The 21,943-nt window shown below is 31.6% G+C and overlaps 1 protein-coding gene and 1 pseudogene across 1 annotated transcript in view; both read right to left on the bottom strand.

Annotated features, from left to right (window-relative positions):
• LOC139518862 (uncharacterized) overlaps positions 1–21,943 on the bottom strand; it is an 80,123-nt gene that overhangs the window by 8,037 nt on the left and 50,143 nt on the right. The window lies entirely within an intron of this gene.
• The window catches only part of LOC139518861 (uncharacterized), a 55,646-nt pseudogene that overhangs the window by 2,824 nt on the left and 30,879 nt on the right, over positions 1–21,943 (bottom strand).

The following is a 21,943-nucleotide window of genomic DNA, read 5'->3' as shown; positions in this document are numbered from 1 at the left end:
CAGCTCTGAATTTGGATTGTGATTAAATAGTTGATACATCATAGGTTTCTGACACAGAATAAGTGTGGTCTAATGAACTACAAAATATTTTTTTTTACATACTATGGTCCATCATCCAAAATCTAAATACATGCAGGGATCTCCATGGCCTGTTTAACGATGGAGCCCCGCCATCGTTCAAATGTCTTGCGCCATCGTCAAATGACTCGCGCCATCGTTAAATTGTCTTGCGCCATCGTTAAATTGTCTTCCGCCATCGTTCAAAACTTCATCGTTTTTTGTAGCCCAACGCCATTTTTTTTATCAATTATAATCAAATGCATGTAATTGCATAACCCTTAGGCTTTTTATGTTATAATCCAATACAGTTCTAACGCCTGAGGGATATCCGGATTAAGATCGCTAATTACTTGTACCTCAGTGAGCTTGTACAGGTAGATCAACAAACCAAACAGGAGAATACTATCTGAGGATAGACGATCCATTTGTCGAAGTAATCAACTAAGTTTCAGCAAATGATTATGATCATTTAGATTAAATAAATAAATTAATAAATTAATCCAGTTACAAAGAAAACAGTTTAACAAGTCGAACACGTGCTTTATTTTGACTTACGCAATCAGCATCCCCCTTTTTTAAGAAGTACAAAATAAGACGCAAAACAGTAAATATTATTTCATCGTAAATAACTCGAGTCAGTGGCGGATCCAGGGGGGGGGGTTCCGGGGGTGCGCACCCCCCCTTTATTTTTGCCGATCAATGCATTTGTATCGGGACATATGTTTTGCACCCCCCCTTTGCCCTGGGTGCCCTGGGTTAGCACCCCCCCTTTCGAAAATTCCGGCATCCGCCCCTGCGAGTACTGCTGTAACGATAATTTAGAATTACTTTAAAAGTTTAAAAGTAAAAACTTAAATATTTCCTGTAAAGAAATATGTATGTATGTACTGGTAAATGCCTCCGATATCCGAAGAACCCCTCGAAAACTGCGAGGGTACAGTGGCATCCATGTACACTCCCTAACGGGATTAATGGAGATGTGTCACTAACGTATGTTTATACGACAATTATTTTTACAAGGACAATCAATCCCCACCCAACACAAAGGGAGTGCCAGGACACCGGGCAGTCTGTTATTATGGTGGAGGAAGCCGAAGTACTCGGAGAGAACCACCGGGCCACTCGGTGGAAACAGACAAACCAGAGAGATATCAGAAGATTGATCTCCAGGTCAAAGTAAGGGACAACTTTGACTAACCGAGGCCCCCAAAGTACCCATTCTAGTTTAAACTCCGGTCTGGGTACCAGAGATGTGTGTGAGAGGGTGAAAATTACCCTTCTGATGTGCTGATATTTTTAGCACCCCGAGTGAGAATCGAACTCGGGACCTTCAGCACTGTAGCCATCGGTCTTAACCACTAGACCACGAACTCACATTAAGAAATATCGTATCTAAATTCCGAATTCATTTCGTATATTACAATCAAATTGATACATCCGCGTTTCCGGTTTCTATTCAGACTCGAAAGATGCATGTTGCACAGCATCAATTTTTCCAGATAGTCATTAAAAACCTTTTCATTTGTCGACGTTTGCTTTACAAATCTCTTTAACCTTTTACATAACCCGTACGAATTGTTTTGTTGTTGCTGCAAATCAGCCATACCGGTAATGGGCTCTGAATTTGACAGTGTCCACGAAAAATAAGCTCCACATTAGATGATTTTTAACCCCCATAACAATTACCAAAAATAAAAGAAATCTACATGGGGACCTTCATGACAGCTTTTGGTTATTCTCGACTAAGGGGGGGCCATGATGACTTGGCATTTGAATGGTTTTTTGTATGGAGGGATAAAATACTTCCGGTCGCGCTACACTGTACAGCGTAGACAAGGTTTGTAATGGTGAAAGTTCCTCCATGGTTCAATTTTTATCCATGGAGATCCCTGTACATGGCCATGGATTTATTCAGAATATAAAAAAATACCAAGAATTAAATTTTTGCTGAAATCTAACAGTTTAATTTTGGACCCTTTTGACTTCAATGTGGCCCAATTTGATAACAGGGTCCAAAAATCAAAAATATCAATACATGGTTAGATTAAGCATACCAAAGAACCCCATATATTTAAATTTTGTTGAAATCAAACAAAGTTTGATTTTGGACCCCAATTTGGACCAACTTGAAAACTGGGCCCATAATTAAAAATCTAAATACATGTTCAGATTCAGCATATCGAAGAACCCCAAGAATTCAATTTTTGTTAAAATCAAACTTAGTTTAATTATGGACCCTTTGGACTTAAATGTAGACCAATTTGAAAACAGGACCAAAAATTAAGAATCTACATACAAAGTTAGATTTAGCATATCAAAGAACCCCAATTATTCAATTTTTGATGAAATCAAACAAAGTTTAATTTTGGACCCCAATTTGGACCAATTTAAAAACTGGGCCAATAATCAAAAATCTTAGTACATTTTTACATTCAGCATATCAAAGAACCCCAAGGATTCAATTTTTGTTAAAATCAAACTTAGTTTTATTTTGGACTCTTTGGACCTTAATGTAGACCAATTTGAAAATGGGACCCAAAATTAAAAATCTAAGTACATGGTTCGATTCGGCATATCAAAGAACCTAGATAATTCAATTTTGATTAAATTAAACAAAGTTAAATTTTGGACCCTTTGGACCTCATGTGGACCAATTTTAAAAGGGGGCCCTAATTCTAAAAACTTTATAAATGGTTACATTAAGCATATTTGAGAACCCCAATAATTCATTGAAATTGACAAAGAAATAAGCAATCTATACAAATATTGTTTTGGCCCCTATATTATGTTTGGATTTCCCAAATATATTTGGATTACCTCCCTTACACTGCTTTAAAATTGTCTAAATTGGCATTTAACAAAGAAACCCTTGTTTTTCAACCTTTTAGTTCCTAATTCGTATACAGTTATGGCGATAACCCCGAAAATTAATCCTGACCTTTTATTTTGGTATGGAACCTTGAGTTATAATTTCAGTAATATATATGTACACTTACACACAAGGTATTGTCTGGAAACTAGAAAAATGCTTACTTGGACCCCTTTATATAGGCCCTCAATTCATAAACTGTAGGGTCCATAACCCAAAATCTTATGTTTAATTTTCATAGAGATTCACTGTCTCAAACTATGGTTATTGTCTGAAAACAAAGAGTCTTCGGACAAAGATACAACAACGTGATACCAATATATGACTGCCATAAATTTTTGCGATGGTATAAAAAGATTAGAACAGAAACATAGTGTTCAATTATTCAATAATCCAATTGAGCATCACAGAGATATATCTATCTAAATCCAATTTATTTATTTGTTGTGTTATACAAGTTTAATCTGTGGTCTGTTTATGTAGTGTATAAGTGTTTCTGGTTTTTATATAGATAAGACAGTTGCTTTTCCCATTCTAATGGTTTTTACACTAGTAATTATTGGGGCCCTTTACAGCTTGCTATTCGATATGAGCCATTGCTCCGTGGTGAACTAAAGGCCGTAACTAGACATATAATAATTTACTTTTATAAATTATAATTGTTACTTGGATGGAGAGTTGTTTCATTGGCACTCATACCACATCTTCCTGTATATATTAAGTACAAACTTTCAAATAATTATTATCGGAAAAAAAATCATTCTGAATTTTCTAGTAAAAAGCATTTTACAAATACTTACTGTGAGGTATGCATTTGTTTATCTACTGTTCAACATCAGACATAGGCGTTCTGTATACATGATTGATATAGCAAAATTAACATTTATGGTACAATGTATCTATGGAGAAAATCTGAAAAGGAAAAATAATTATTTTACAAATATTAAACAGAAGAAAAATTATAAAACAATTTGAAAAAAACTAAGATTTTACAACAGGGGTAGGATGTAAGAGTGCAAATTTATATAATGAATTAAGAAATAAATAAATGTTATAATTGACATAAGTATGTGCATGATGTTTAACTAAAAATACTATCTATATAAATTAAATAAATAAGCAGTTTTAATCTACATGTAAATGAGGAAAAAAAATAATGATTTGCTTTTACAGGATACATATTTTCAAACTTTTTATTATGAATTGATTGATTGTTATTTGCTTTATGCCCCATTAGCACAAAAAGGCTATATTGCGGTGATTTTATTATGAATACAGAATGTTTAATATTTAATGATATTATGCTGTTGATGAACTTGTGCATATAGTGTTTTACTTCAGCAGCAAATATATCATGCTTATTAGGATGAGAATATTTTAATGAAGCACAAAGTGTAATCAGTGGCTTTTTTGTACTTTGAAAATATACACTATTGTAAGGTTAACTTCTATAGCAAAGGCATTCAGGGGTGGGGCGAGGGTTCTGACCCCCCTTTTTTTACTGCAAGATCAGCACTTATTTTTGAATTTTGAGGGGATTTATCGGGGAGGTTCAAGAAGGGTTGGAATTCCATATTACTTATCTTTGAAAAATACTGTTGCTTATAATTTTGTTGTACTGGTACTAGTTTGGTTTTTTTTTTTATGAAACAGGTTAAAGTTTGTTATCAATTCAATAAAGTGACTAAGATATCATGTCTAAAATCTTCAACAACAGACTTAACACTTTCAAATGATGACCTCACTACCCCTGTCCACATACTGTATGTATATATATAGGTTTAGATTGCTGTGATGTGTTAATTTTACAAGTTTTAATATAGTCAGGTCACAATTCAAACAAAAAATAGCAAATACTTACGGTTACAATACATCTTTCATTCATTTCTTAATTCATTTCCTGGCTTAATCATTTTGGTGTATTAATTCACACTAAAAACTTTTTCAAGACAATCTACAAAATAAATAAAGTATTGATGAAAATCAAGTGCAGCAAGGGATTTATCTATTAAAACAATATTGAATGATTTTAACATTTGAATATTTTTAACATGGTGAAGGAAACCATTTGATTGAAAGTTAACCTAAGTAAAAGAAACTTGTTTTTTTCATATCTAAGAACCACACATGTTGAACTAATTAATTTATATTTGCAAGTTTTAATATAGTACCAAACTTAACAAAAGTTTGGAATAACAAATACTTACAGTTAAAATTCATCTTTAATTCTTTTCATGGCTTATTTGGTATACATGGCATATAAATTCACATTCAAAACTTTTTGGAGGCAATCTACAAAATAAATTAAATATTTATGAAAATCAAAAACAACAAGGGATTTATTTATTAAAACAATCTTGAATATTTCAAACAGTGTTGAGGAAACCAATGAAAGGAAGTGAACCTAAATAAAAGAAACTTGCTTTTTTCATATTTAAGAACCACACATGTTTAACTTCCTTTTAACCCACCTATTAAACTTTTGGTTTTTAGTCTCTTCTAAATTGTAATTTGGAGGCCAATTCCTGTCCGTTTTGATTTGACAGGACAATGATAAGTCCTTTTAATTTTCAACATACAACTGGGAAGAATTTGTCAACCTGGATGATCTGTTTTAATTTAATTCATCAAATTCTGTTAAACTTAGTATATTTTTTTTTATGTATGTTGCATCATTTGCATTTGATCCATGACTGATTAGAAATATTAGCACAATTTACATTGACATATTTATATCAAGAATTGAAGCAGTTATATAAATTATTTGTTGTTTTTTTTTGACATTTTTCTATTAATACAATGCTCCAAATCAATCTAAAAATAACTTTTCATAGGTATATATAGTCATACATCTACCTTCTTTCAAGTCAATAGGTTTACAATATTTACATAATTTGTTATTTGGTGTTGCAGCATTTTATTGAATTTGAATTTTCTTCATATAATCTTTTAGTATATATTATATAATACCCTAAGAAATGATTTATGGCTGTGTTATTTTATTTCTAACGAATATTTAAAAGGAAAATTTCATAAAAACTACTTTTATTCTGATTGCGAGGGGAGGTAATCAGTTTTAAAATTCCATACAAAAATACATTTTTTGCTTTCAAACAAGTATGATGTCTGTTCCTTAAGGTGGCACGGTAGTATTTGCATTCCAGAATTTAGGTTGCTCTTTTGTGTACCCTACTTAGGTAAATGTATCTAAACAGTGTGATTGGACAAAAAATACAGTATCAACTGAACATACTTTCCCAAACTGAGGGATGAATCAGGTGTAGAAAAATATGAAATAATTTTACATACAGATGAAAATGAATTTTTGAGAATTTTTTTAAATTTTGTATTCACTGCACCATAAAAGACCTAAAATTACTAGTGGCCTTAGGTTTCTAAAAATAGCAAAAAAAGTAAACGGTCATGATACATATTCAAATTCATTTCTGAATAGTAAAATGAAAGTACTTCAGTTAAGTGTGAATGTAGATTTTTTTGCAGTGTTAGAAAGTGGTGAAAATTCTAAAAAGGCTATCATTATCCCTATGGGCCAGGAAATACTACCGTGCCACCTTAAGGGGAATATATATTTTTACACTAAATCAATGAAGGAACTTTTTTTACCTATGCAATTTGTAAGTTTATCAATAAAAAGTTGATTAAGGGCAACTATGATAAAACAAGCCTTAAATTCCACCCCTGAGAGTAAAAATTGCTGATTCAGCAAATTTTGCCTGATCTGTAGGTAATAATGTAAAAATTTTCATAGAAAGTAGAACTTCATTATTTTTATGTAACTTGCAATACATTTTTAATTATAAATGCTCGCTTTAACTTTTCGCAGTGTCTGACACATGTGCAACCACTGAAATTTGAGACGCGACATTCTACGGTTGCATGTTCATCCTATTATTTTCACCGAAATAAATAAATTGCATAATTTCTTATTTTTTTCAACATAAGTACAGCTATACTAGCTTTCTTAAGGTTTAATTAGTAGTTCTGAAGTTACATGACACCAGTAGGAGCTTTTGGGGAACCAGTAAGTGGTTAAGGGGTCCTTACTTATTCATTTAGCTCTCATATTGGTATGAAATAGAGATAGAAATAGGGGTTTCTGTACATTGAATAGACATTATTTTTGACAAAGAATGTATTTATGATGCTATATCAGCAAGATTAAATGGTTTATTCATTTTCCATGCAAATACCATTAGTTGTTAAGATTTTCTGACAGTGAAAAGCACAATAAATGCAAATTGATTATGTAAGGGGACATAATTTAACTTAATGCATACATGAGAAATAGACAAACAGTCAACTTAGAGATGTATTCTAGTACATGTATTGTCAAACAGGTTACGGAATAATAGTTAACGGCAATCTAAAGACTCTTGTTGTATTGCCCTCATAATCTGAAAATGTTTAAAGTAATGTAAGGCATGCTGTAAAATGTGGAATGGACTTTAATATCAGTTTTCATGATTTGGTGATTAAACTGTTTCTTTTGCTCAGATTAACCATAAACAGAGTTGGCAATCCAATAATTCCTCCTAAATCACCATGTTTGACTTCTGTGTTGATTTGAAACATCATATATTTGGGTTTTGTTCACTTCTTAAGTAAAAATGGTAAGATGAAAAAAAGTGAAAATCTGCCAGATGGGGTAGGGATGTAATGTTTCATTTTATTTTATAAGAAATGAGTGCAGACTAGTATTCTTTATTGCAATATGTTCCAAAGTAAGAAGTCTATGCATCATAGGTGTCATGACTGGTTTCAAGTTTGTTATGTCTTAGTTAAGGTGGCACGGTAGTATTTGCATTCCAGAATTTAGGTTGCTCTTTTGTGTACCCTACTTAGGTAAATGTATCTAAACAGTGTGATTGGACAAAAAATACAGTATCAACTGAACATACTTTCCCAAACTGAGGGATGAATCAGGTGTAGAAAAATATGAAATAATTTTACATACAGATGAAAATGAATTTTTGAGAATTTTTTTAAATTTTGTATTCACTGCACCATAAAAGACCTAAAATTACTAGTGGCCTTAGGTTTCTAAAAATAGCAAAAAAAGTAAACGGTCATGATACATATTCAAATTCATTTCTGAATAGTAAAATGAAAGTACTTCAGTTAAGTGTGAATGTAGATTTTTTTGCAGTGTTAGAAAGTGGTGAAAATTCTAAAAAGGCTATCATTATCCCTATGGGCCAGGAAATACTACCGTGCCACCTTAAGGGGAATATATATTTTTACACTAAATCAATGAAGGAACTTTTTTTACCTATGCAATTTGTAAGTTTATCAATAAAAAGTTGATTAAGGGCAACTATGATAAAACAAGCCTTAAATTCCACCCCTGAGAGTAAAAATTGCTGATTCAGCAAATTTTGCCTGATCTGTAGGTAATAATGTAAAAATTTTCATAGAAAGTAGAACTTCATTATTTTTATGTAACTTGCAATACATTTTTAATTATAAATGCTCGCTTTAACTTTTCGCAGTGTCTGACACATGTGCAACCACTGAAATTTGAGACGCGACATTCTACGGTTGCATGTTCATCCTATTATTTTCACCGAAATAAATAAATTGCATAATTTCTTATTTTTTTCAACATAAGTACAGCTATACTAGCTTTCTTAAGGTTTAATTAGTAGTTCTGAAGTTACATGACACCAGTAGGAGCTTTTGGGGAACCAGTAAGTGGTTAAGGGGTCCTTACTTATTCATTTAGCTCTCATATTGGTATGAAATAGAGATAGAAATAGGGGTTTCTGTACATTGAATAGACATTATTTTTGACAAAGAATGTATTTATGATGCTATATCAGCAAGATTAAATGGTTTATTCATTTTCCATGCAAATACCATTAGTTGTTAAGATTTTCTGACAGTGAAAAGCACAATAAATGCAAATTGATTATGTAAGGGGACATAATTTAACTTAATGCATACATGAGAAATAGACAAACAGTCAACTTAGAGATGTATTCTAGTACATGTATTGTCAAACAGGTTACGGAATAATAGTTAACGGCAATCTAAAGACTCTTGTTGTATTGCCCTCATAATCTGAAAATGTTTAAAGTAATGTAAGGCATGCTGTAAAATGTGGAATGGACTTTAATATCAGTTTTCATGATTTGGTGATTAAACTGTTTCTTTTGCTCAGATTAACCATAAACAGAGTTGGCAATCCAATAATTCCTCCTAAATCACCATGTTTGACTTCTGTGTTGATTTGAAACATCATATATTTGGGTTTTGTTCACTTCTTAAGTAAAAATGGTAAGATGAAAAAAAGTGAAAATCTGCCAGATGGGGTAGGGATGTAATGTTTCATTTTATTTTATAAGAAATGAGTGCAGACTAGTATTCTTTATTGCAATATGTTCCAAAGTAAGAAGTCTATGCATCATAGGTGTCATGACTGGTTTCAAGTTTGTTATGTCTTAGTTAAGGTGGCACGGTAGTATTTGCATTCCAGAATTTAGGTTGCTCTTTTGTGTACCCTACTTAGGTAAATGTATCTAAACAGTGTGATTGGACAAAAAATACAGTATCAACTGAACATACTTTCCCAAACTGAGGGATGAATCAGGTGTAGAAAAATATGAAATAATTTTACATACAGATGAAAATGAATTTTTGAGAATTTTTTTAAATTTTGTATTCACTGCACCATAAAAGACCTAAAATTACTAGTGGCCTTAGGTTTCTAAAAATAGCAAAAAAAGTAAACGGTCATGATACATATTCAAATTCATTTCTGAATAGTAAAATGAAAGTACTTCAGTTAAGTGTGAATGTAGATTTTTTTGCAGTGTTAGAAAGTGGTGAAAATTCTAAAAAGGCTATCATTATCCCTATGGGCCAGGAAATACTACCGTGCCACCTTAAGGGGAATATATATTTTTACACTAAATCAATGAAGGAACTTTTTTTACCTATGCAATTTGTAAGTTTATCAATAAAAAGTTGATTAAGGGCAACTATGATAAAACAAGCCTTAAATTCCACCCCTGAGAGTAAAAATTGCTGATTCAGCAAATTTTGCCTGATCTGTAGGTAATAATGTAAAAATTTTCATAGAAAGTAGAACTTCATTATTTTTATGTAACTTGCAATACATTTTTAATTATAAATGCTCGCTTTAACTTTTCGCAGTGTCTGACACATGTGCAACCACTGAAATTTGAGACGCGACATTCTACGGTTGCATGTTCATCCTATTATTTTCACCGAAATAAATAAATTGCATAATTTCTTATTTTTTTCAACATAAGTACAGCTATACTAGCTTTCTTAAGGTTTAATTAGTAGTTCTGAAGTTACATGACACCAGTAGGAGCTTTTGGGGAACCAGTAAGTGGTTAAGGGGTCCTTACTTATTCATTTAGCTCTCATATTGGTATGAAATAGAGATAGAAATAGGGGTTTCTGTACATTGAATAGACATTATTTTTGACAAAGAATGTATTTATGATGCTATATCAGCAAGATTAAATGGTTTATTCATTTTCCATGCAAATACCATTAGTTGTTAAGATTTTCTGACAGTGAAAAGCACAATAAATGCAAATTGATTATGTAAGGGGACATAATTTAACTTAATGCATACATGAGAAATAGACAAACAGTCAACTTAGAGATGTATTCTAGTACATGTATTGTCAAACAGGTTACGGAATAATAGTTAACGGCAATCTAAAGACTCTTGTTGTATTGCCCTCATAATCTGAAAATGTTTAAAGTAATGTAAGGCATGCTGTAAAATGTGGAATGGACTTTAATATCAGTTTTCATGATTTGGTGATTAAACTGTTTCTTTTGCTCAGATTAACCATAAACAGAGTTGGCAATCCAATAATTCCTCCTAAATCACCATGTTTGACTTCTGTGTTGATTTGAAACATCATATATTTGGGTTTTGTTCACTTCTTAAGTAAAAATGGTAAGATGAAAAAAAGTGAAAATCTGCCAGATGGGGTAGGGATGTAATGTTTCATTTTATTTTATAAGAAATGAGTGCAGACTAGTATTCTTTATTGCAATATGTTCCAAAGTAAGAAGTCTATGCATCATAGGTGTCATGACTGGTTTCAAGTTTGTTATGTCTTAGTTAAGGTGGCACGGTAGTATTTGCATTCCAGAATTTAGGTTGCTCTTTTGTGTACCCTACTTAGGTAAATGTATCTAAACAGTGTGATTGGACAAAAAATACAGTATCAACTGAACATACTTTCCCAAACTGAGGGATGAATCAGGTGTAGAAAAATATGAAATAATTTTACATACAGATGAAAATGAATTTTTGAGAATTTTTTTAAATTTTGTATTCACTGCACCATAAAAGACCTAAAATTACTAGTGGCCTTAGGTTTCTAAAAATAGCAAAAAAAGTAAACGGTCATGATACATATTCAAATTCATTTCTGAATAGTAAAATGAAAGTACTTCAGTTAAGTGTGAATGTAGATTTTTTTGCAGTGTTAGAAAGTGGTGAAAATTCTAAAAAGGCTATCATTATCCCTATGGGCCAGGAAATACTACCGTGCCACCTTAAGGGGAATATATATTTTTACACTAAATCAATGAAGGAACTTTTTTTACCTATGCAATTTGTAAGTTTATCAATAAAAAGTTGATTAAGGGCAACTATGATAAAACAAGCCTTAAATTCCACCCCTGAGAGTAAAAATTGCTGATTCAGCAAATTTTGCCTGATCTGTAGGTAATAATGTAAAAATTTTCATAGAAAGTAGAACTTCATTATTTTTATGTAACTTGCAATACATTTTTAATTATAAATGCTCGCTTTAACTTTTCGCAGTGTCTGACACATGTGCAACCACTGAAATTTGAGACGCGACATTCTACGGTTGCATGTTCATCCTATTATTTTCACCGAAATAAATAAATTGCATAATTTCTTATTTTTTTCAACATAAGTACAGCTATACTAGCTTTCTTAAGGTTTAATTAGTAGTTCTGAAGTTACATGACACCAGTAGGAGCTTTTGGGGAACCAGTAAGTGGTTAAGGGGTCCTTACTTATTCATTTAGCTCTCATATTGGTATGAAATAGAGATAGAAATAGGGGTTTCTGTACATTGAATAGACATTATTTTTGACAAAGAATGTATTTATGATGCTATATCAGCAAGATTAAATGGTTTATTCATTTTCCATGCAAATACCATTAGTTGTTAAGATTTTCTGACAGTGAAAAGCACAATAAATGCAAATTGATTATGTAAGGGGACATAATTTAACTTAATGCATACATGAGAAATAGACAAACAGTCAACTTAGAGATGTATTCTAGTACATGTATTGTCAAACAGGTTACGGAATAATAGTTAACGGCAATCTAAAGACTCTTGTTGTATTGCCCTCATAATCTGAAAATGTTTAAAGTAATGTAAGGCATGCTGTAAAATGTGGAATGGACTTTAATATCAGTTTTCATGATTTGGTGATTAAACTGTTTCTTTTGCTCAGATTAACCATAAACAGAGTTGGCAATCCAATAATTCCTCCTAAATCACCATGTTTGACTTCTGTGTTGATTTGAAACATCATATATTTGGGTTTTGTTCACTTCTTAAGTAAAAATGGTAAGATGAAAAAAAGTGAAAATCTGCCAGATGGGGTAGGGATGTAATGTTTCATTTTATTTTATAAGAAATGAGTGCAGACTAGTATTCTTTATTGCAATATGTTCCAAAGTAAGAAGTCTATGCATCATAGGTGTCATGACTGGTTTCAAGTTTGTTATGTCTTAGTTAAGGTGGCACGGTAGTATTTGCATTCCAGAATTTAGGTTGCTCTTTTGTGTACCCTACTTAGGTAAATGTATCTAAACAGTGTGATTGGACAAAAAATACAGTATCAACTGAACATACTTTCCCAAACTGAGGGATGAATCAGGTGTAGAAAAATATGAAATAATTTTACATACAGATGAAAATGAATTTTTGAGAATTTTTTTAAATTTTGTATTCACTGCACCATAAAAGACCTAAAATTACTAGTGGCCTTAGGTTTCTAAAAATAGCAAAAAAAGTAAACGGTCATGATACATATTCAAATTCATTTCTGAATAGTAAAATGAAAGTACTTCAGTTAAGTGTGAATGTAGATTTTTTTGCAGTGTTAGAAAGTGGTGAAAATTCTAAAAAGGCTATCATTATCCCTATGGGCCAGGAAATACTACCGTGCCACCTTAAGGGGAATATATATTTTTACACTAAATCAATGAAGGAACTTTTTTTACCTATGCAATTTGTAAGTTTATCAATAAAAAGTTGATTAAGGGCAACTATGATAAAACAAGCCTTAAATTCCACCCCTGAGAGTAAAAATTGCTGATTCAGCAAATTTTGCCTGATCTGTAGGTAATAATGTAAAAATTTTCATAGAAAGTAGAACTTCATTATTTTTATGTAACTTGCAATACATTTTTAATTATAAATGCTCGCTTTAACTTTTCGCAGTGTCTGACACATGTGCAACCACTGAAATTTGAGACGCGACATTCTACGGTTGCATGTTCATCCTATTATTTTCACCGAAATAAATAAATTGCATAATTTCTTATTTTTTTCAACATAAGTACAGCTATACTAGCTTTCTTAAGGTTTAATTAGTAGTTCTGAAGTTACATGACACCAGTAGGAGCTTTTGGGGAACCAGTAAGTGGTTAAGGGGTCCTTACTTATTCATTTAGCTCTCATATTGGTATGAAATAGAGATAGAAATAGGGGTTTCTGTACATTGAATAGACATTATTTTTGACAAAGAATGTATTTATGATGCTATATCAGCAAGATTAAATGGTTTATTCATTTTCCATGCAAATACCATTAGTTGTTAAGATTTTCTGACAGTGAAAAGCACAATAAATGCAAATTGATTATGTAAGGGGACATAATTTAACTTAATGCATACATGAGAAATAGACAAACAGTCAACTTAGAGATGTATTCTAGTACATGTATTGTCAAACAGGTTACGGAATAATAGTTAACGGCAATCTAAAGACTCTTGTTGTATTGCCCTCATAATCTGAAAATGTTTAAAGTAATGTAAGGCATGCTGTAAAATGTGGAATGGACTTTAATATCAGTTTTCATGATTTGGTGATTAAACTGTTTCTTTTGCTCAGATTAACCATAAACAGAGTTGGCAATCCAATAATTCCTCCTAAATCACCATGTTTGACTTCTGTGTTGATTTGAAACATCATATATTTGGGTTTTGTTCACTTCTTAAGTAAAAATGGTAAGATGAAAAAAAGTGAAAATCTGCCAGATGGGGTAGGGATGTAATGTTTCATTTTATTTTATAAGAAATGAGTGCAGACTAGTATTCTTTATTGCAATATGTTCCAAAGTAAGAAGTCTATGCATCATAGGTGTCATGACTGGTTTCAAGTTTGTTATGTCTTAGTTAAGGTGGCACGGTAGTATTTGCATTCCAGAATTTAGGTTGCTCTTTTGTGTACCCTACTTAGGTAAATGTATCTAAACAGTGTGATTGGACAAAAAATACAGTATCAACTGAACATACTTTCCCAAACTGAGGGATGAATCAGGTGTAGAAAAATATGAAATAATTTTACATACAGATGAAAATGAATTTTTGAGAATTTTTTTAAATTTTGTATTCACTGCACCATAAAAGACCTAAAATTACTAGTGGCCTTAGGTTTCTAAAAATAGCAAAAAAAGTAAACGGTCATGATACATATTCAAATTCATTTCTGAATAGTAAAATGAAAGTACTTCAGTTAAGTGTGAATGTAGATTTTTTTGCAGTGTTAGAAAGTGGTGAAAATTCTAAAAAGGCTATCATTATCCCTATGGGCCAGGAAATACTACCGTGCCACCTTAAGGGGAATATATATTTTTACACTAAATCAATGAAGGAACTTTTTTTACCTATGCAATTTGTAAGTTTATCAATAAAAAGTTGATTAAGGGCAACTATGATAAAACAAGCCTTAAATTCCACCCCTGAGAGTAAAAATTGCTGATTCAGCAAATTTTGCCTGATCTGTAGGTAATAATGTAAAAATTTTCATAGAAAGTAGAACTTCATTATTTTTATGTAACTTGCAATACATTTTTAATTATAAATGCTCGCTTTAACTTTTCGCAGTGTCTGACACATGTGCAACCACTGAAATTTGAGACGCGACATTCTACGGTTGCATGTTCATCCTATTATTTTCACCGAAATAAATAAATTGCATAATTTCTTATTTTTTTCAACATAAGTACAGCTATACTAGCTTTCTTAAGGTTTAATTAGTAGTTCTGAAGTTACATGACACCAGTAGGATCTTTTGGGGAACCAGTAAGTGGTTAAGGGGTCCTTACTTATTCATTTAGCTCTCATATTGGTATGAAATAGAGATAGAAATAGGGGTTTCTGTACATTGAATAGACATTATTTTTGACAAAGAATGTATTTATGATGCTATATCAGCAAGATTAAATGGTTTATTCATTTTCCATGCAAATACCATTAGTTGTTAAGATTTTCTGACAGTGAAAAGCACAATAAATGCAAATTGATTATGTAAGGGGACATAATTTAACTTAATGCATACATGAGAAATAGACAAACAGTCAACTTAGAGATGTATTCTAGTACATGTATTGTCAAACAGGTTACGGAATAATAGTTAACGGCAATCTAAAGACTCTTGTTGTATTGCCCTCATAATCTGAAAATGTTTAAAGTAATGTAAGGCATGCTGTAAAATGTGGAATGGACTTTAATATCAGTTTTCATGATTTGGTGATTAAACTGTTTCTTTTGCTCAGATTAACCATAAACAGAGTTGGCAATCCAATAATTCCTCCTAAATCACCATGTTTGACTTCTGTGTTGATTTGAAACATCATATATTTGGGTTTTGTTCACTTCTTAAGTAAAAATGGTAAGATGAAAAAAAGTGAAAATCTGCCAGATGGGGTAGGGATGTAATGTTTCATTTTATTTTATAAGAAATGAGTGCAGACTAGTATTCTTTATTGCAATATGTTCCAAAGTAAGAAGTCTATGCATCATAGGTGTCATGACTGGTTTCAAGTTTGTTATGTCTTAGTTAAGGTGGCACGGTAGTATTTGCATTCCAGAATTTAGGTTGCTCTTTTGTGTACCCTACTTAGGTAAATGTATCTAAACAGTGTGATTGGACAAAAAATACAGTATCAACTGAACATACTTTCCCAAACTGAGGGATGAATCAGGTGTAGAAAAATATGAAATAATTTTACATACAGATGAAAATGAATTTTTGAGAATTTTTTTAAATTTTGTATTCACTGCACCATAAAAGACCTAAAATTACTAGTGGCCTTAGGTTTCTAAAAATAGCAAAAAAAGTAAACGGTCATGATACATATTCAAATTCATTTCTGAATAGTAAAATGAAAGTACTTCAGTTAAGTGTGAATGTAGATTTTTTTGCAGTGTTAGAAAGTGGTGAAAATTCTAAAAAGGCTATCATTATCCCTATGGGCCAGGAAATACTACCGTGCCACCTTAAGGGGAATATATATTTTTACACTAAATCAATGAAGGAACTTTTTTTACCTATGCAATTTGTAAGTTTATCAATAAAAAGTTGATTAAGGGCAACTATGATAAAACAAGCCTTAAATTCCACCCCTGAGAGTAAAAATTGCTGATTCAGCAAATTTTGCCTGATCTGTAGGTAATAATGTAAAAATTTTCATAGAAAGTAGAACTTCATTATTTTTATGTAACTTGCAATACATTTTTAATTATAAATGCTCGCTTTAACTTTTCGCAGTGTCTGACACATGTGCAACCACTGAAATTTGAGACGCGACATTCTACGGTTGCATGTTCATCCTATTATTTTCACCGAAATAAATAAATTGCATAATTTCTTATTTTTTTCAACATAAGTACAGCTATACTAGCTTTCTTAAGGTTTAATTAGTAGTTCTGAAGTTACATGACACCAGTAGGAGCTTTTGGGGAACCAGTAAGTGGTTAAGGGGTCCTTACTTATTCATTTAGCTCTCATATTGGTATGAAATAGAGATAGAAATAGGGGTTTCTGTACATTGAATAGACATTATTTTTGACAAAGAATGTATTTATGATGCTATATCAGCAAGATTAAATGGTTTATTCATTTTCCATGCAAATACCATTAGTTGTTAAGATTTTCTGACAGTGAAAAGCACAATAAATGCAAATTGATTATGTAAGGGGACATAATTTAACTTAATGCATACATGAGAAATAGACAAACAGTCAACTTAGAGATGTATTCTAGTACATGTATTGTCAAACAGGTTACGGAATAATAGTTAACGGCAATCTAAAGACTCTTGTTGTATTGCCCTCATAATCTGAAAATGTTTAAAGTAATGTAAGGCATGCTGTAAAATGTGGAATGGACTTTAATATCAGTTTTCATGATTTGGTGATTAAACTGTTTCTTTTGCTCAGATTAACCATAAACAGAGTTGGCAATCCAATAATTCCTCCTAAATCACCATGTTTGACTTCTGTGTTGATTTGAAACATCATATATTTGGGTTTTGTTCACTTCTTAAGTAAAAATGGTAAGATGAAAAAAAGTGAAAATCTGCCAGATGGGGTAGGGATGTAATGTTTCATTTTATTTTATAAGAAATGAGTGCAGACTAGTATTCTTTATTGCAATATGTTCCAAAGTAAGAAGTCTATGCATCATAGGTGTCATGACTGGTTTCAAGTTTGTTATGTCTTAGTTAAGGTGGCACGGTAGTATTTGCATTCCAGAATTTAGGTTGCTCTTTTGTGTACCCTACTTAGGTAAATGTATCTAAACAGTGTGATTGGACAAAAAATACAGTATCAACTGAACATACTTTCCCAAACTGAGGGATGAATCAGGTGTAGAAAAATATGAAATAATTTTACATACAGATGAAAATGAATTTTTGAGAATTTTTTTAAATTTTGTATTCACTGCACCATAAAAGACCTAAAATTACTAGTGGCCTTAGGTTTCTAAAAATAGCAAAAAAAGTAAACGGTCATGATACATATTCAAATTCATTTCTGAATAGTAAAATGAAAGTACTTCAGTTAAGTGTGAATGTAGATTTTTTTGCAGTGTTAGAAAGTGGTGAAAATTCTAAAAAGGCTATCATTATCCCTATGGGCCAGGAAATACTACCGTGCCACCTTAAGGGGAATATATATTTTTACACTAAATCAATGAAGGAACTTTTTTTACCTATGCAATTTGTAAGTTTATCAATAAAAAGTTGATTAAGGGCAACTATGATAAAACAAGCCTTAAATTCCACCCCTGAGAGTAAAAATTGCTGATTCAGCAAATTTTGCCTGATCTGTAGGTAATAATGTAAAAATTTTCATAGAAAGTAGAACTTCATTATTTTTATGTAACTTGCAATACATTTTTAATTATAAATGCTCGCTTTAACTTTTCGCAGTGTCTGACACATGTGCAACCACTGAAATTTGAGACGCGACATTCTACGGTTGCATGTTCATCCTATTATTTTCACCGAAATAAATAAATTGCATAATTTCTTATTTTTTTCAACATAAGTACAGCTATACTAGCTTTCTTAAGGTTTAATTAGTAGTTCTGAAGTTACATGACACCAGTAGGAGCTTTTGGGGAACCAGTAAGTGGTTAAGGGGTCCTTACTTATTCATTTAGCTCTCATATTGGTATGAAATAGAGATAGAAATAGGGGTTTCTGTACATTGAATAGACATTATTTTTGACAAAGAATGTATTTATGATGCTATATCAGCAAGATTAAATGGTTTATTCATTTTCCATGCAAATACCATTAGTTGTTAAGATTTTCTGACAGTGAAAAGCACAATAAATGCAAATTGATTATGTAAGGGGACATAATTTAACTTAATGCATACATGAGAAATAGACAAACAGTCAACTTAGAGATGTATTCTAGTACATGTATTGTCAAACAGGTTACGGAATAATAGTTAACGGCAATCTAAAGACTCTTGTTGTATTGCCCTCATAATCTGAAAATGTTTAAAGTAATGTAAGGCATGCTGTAAAATGTGGAATGGACTTTAATATCAGTTTTCATGATTTGGTGATTAAACTGTTTCTTTTGCTCAGATTAACCATAAACAGAGTTGGCAATCCAATAATTCCTCCTAAATCACCATGTTTGACTTCTGTGTTGATTTGAAACATCATATATTTGGGTTTTGTTCACTTCTTAAGTAAAAATGGTAAGATGAAAAAAAGTGAAAATCTGCCAGATGGGGTAGGGATGTAATGTTTCATTTTATTTTATAAGAAATGAGTGCAGACTAGTATTCTTTATTGCAATATGTTCCAAAGTAAGAAGTCTATGCATCATAGGTGTCATGACTGGTTTCAAGTTTGTTATGTCTTAGTTAAGGTGGCACGGTAGTATTTGCATTCCAGAATTTAGGTTGCTCTTTTGTGTACCCTACTTAGGTAAATGTATCTAAACAGTGTGATTGGACAAAAAATACAGTATCAACTGAACATACTTTCCCAAACTGAGGGATGAATCAGGTGTAGAAAAATATGAAATAATTTTACATACAGATGAAAATGAATTTTTGAGAATTTTTTTAAATTTTGTATTCACTGCACCATAAAAGACCTAAAATTACTAGTGGCCTTAGGTTTCTAAAAATAGCAAAAAAAGTAAACGGTCATGATACATATTCAAATTCATTTCTGAATAGTAAAATGAAAGTACTTCAGTTAAGTGTGAATGTAGATTTTTTTGCAGTGTTAGAAAGTGGTGAAAATTCTAAAAAGGCTATCATTATCCCTATGGGCCAGGAAATACTACCGTGCCACCTTAAGGGGAATATATATTTTTACACTAAATCAATGAAGGAACTTTTTTTACCTATGCAATTTGTAAGTTTATCAATAAAAAGTTGATTAAGGGCAACTATGATAAAACAAGCCTTAAATTCCACCCCTGAGAGTAAAAATTGCTGATTCAGCAAATTTTGCCTGATCTGTAGGTAATAATGTAAAAATTTTCATAGAAAGTAGAACTTCATTATTTTTATGTAACTTGCAATACATTTTTAATTATAAATGCTCGCTTTAACTTTTCGCAGTGTCTGACACATGTGCAACCACTGAAATTTGAGACGCGACATTCTACGGTTGCATGTTCATCCTATTATTTTCACCGAAATAAATAAATTGCATAATTTCTTATTTTTTTCAACATAAGTACAGCTATACTAGCTTTCTTAAGGTTTAATTAGTAGTTCTGAAGTTACATGACACCAGTAGGAGCTTTTGGGGAACCAGTAAGTGGTTAAGGGGTCCTTACTTATTCATTTAGCTCTCATATTGGTATGAAATAGAGATAGAAATAGGGGTTTCTGTACATTGAATAGACATTATTTTTGACAAAGAATGTATTTATGATGCTATATCAGCAAGATTAAATGGTTTATTCATTTTCCATGCAAATACCATTAGTTGTTAAGATTTTCTGACAGTGAAAAGCACAATAAATGCAAATTGATTATGTAAGGGGACATAATTTAACTTAATGCATACATGAGAAATAGACAAACAGTCAACTTAGAGATGTATTCTAGTACATGTATTGTCAAACAGGTTACGGAATAATAGTTAACGGCAATCTAAAGACTCTTGTTGTATTGCCCTCATAATCTGAAAATGTTTAAAGTAATGTAAGGCATGCTGTAAAATGTGGAATGGACTTTAATATCAGTTTTCATGATTTGGTGATTAAACTGTTTCTTTTGCTCAGATTAACCATAAACAGAGTTGGCAATCCAATAATTCCTCCTAAATCACCATGTTTGACTTCTGTGTTGATTTGAAACATCATATATTTGGGTTTTGTTCACTTCTTAAGTAAAAATGGTAAGATGAAAAAAAGTGAAAATCTGCCAGATGGGGTAGGGATGTAATGTTTCATTTTATTTTATAAGAAATGAGTGCAGACTAGTATTCTTTATTGCAATATGTTCCAAAGTAAGAAGTCTATGCATCATAGGTGTCATGACTGGTTTCAAGTTTGTTATGTCTTAGTTAAGGTGGCACGGTAGTATTTGCATTCCAGAATTTAGGTTGCTCTTTTGTGTACCCTACTTAGGTAAATGTATCTAAACAGTGTGATTGGACAAAAAATACAGTATCAACTGAACATACTTTCCCAAACTGAGGGATGAATCAGGTGTAGAAAAATATGAAATAATTTTACATACAGATGAAAATGAATTTTTGAGAATTTTTTTAAATTTTGTATTCACTGCACCATAAAAGACCTAAAATTACTAGTGGCCTTAGGTTTCTAAAAATAGCAAAAAAAGTAAACGGTCATGATACATATTCAAATTCATTTCTGAATAGTAAAATGAAAGTACTTCAGTTAAGTGTGAATGTAGATTTTTTTGCAGTGTTAGAAAGTGGTGAAAATTCTAAAAAGGCTATCATTATCCCTATGGGCCAGGAAATACTACCGTGCCACCTTAAGGGGAATATATATTTTTACACTAAATCAATGAAGGAACTTTTTTTACCTATGCAATTTGTAAGTTTATCAATAAAAAGTTGATTAAGGGCAACTATGATAAAACAAGCCTTAAATTCCACCCCTGAGAGTAAAATTGCTGATTCAGCAAATTTTGCCTGATCTGTAGGTAATAATGTAAAAATTTTCATAGAAAGTAGAACTTCATTATTTTTATGTAACTTGCAATACATTTTTAATTATAAATGCTCGCTTTAACTTTTCGCAGTGTCTGACACATGTGCAACCACTGAAATTTGAGACGCGACATTCTACGGTTGCATGTTCATCCTATTATTTTCACCGAAATAAATAAATTGCATAATTTCTTATTTTTTTCAACATAAGTACAGCTATACTAGCTTTCTTAAGGTTTAATTAGTAGTTCTGAAGTTACATGACACCA

The sequence above is a fragment of the Mytilus edulis genome, chromosome 4, assembly GCF_963676685.1.
Source record: "Mytilus edulis chromosome 4, xbMytEdul2.2, whole genome shotgun sequence".
NCBI lineage: Eukaryota > Metazoa > Mollusca > Bivalvia > Mytilida > Mytilidae > Mytilus > Mytilus edulis.
Note: the sequence above shows the minus strand (reverse complement) of the source record. Positions and strands in the feature narration are given on the sequence as shown.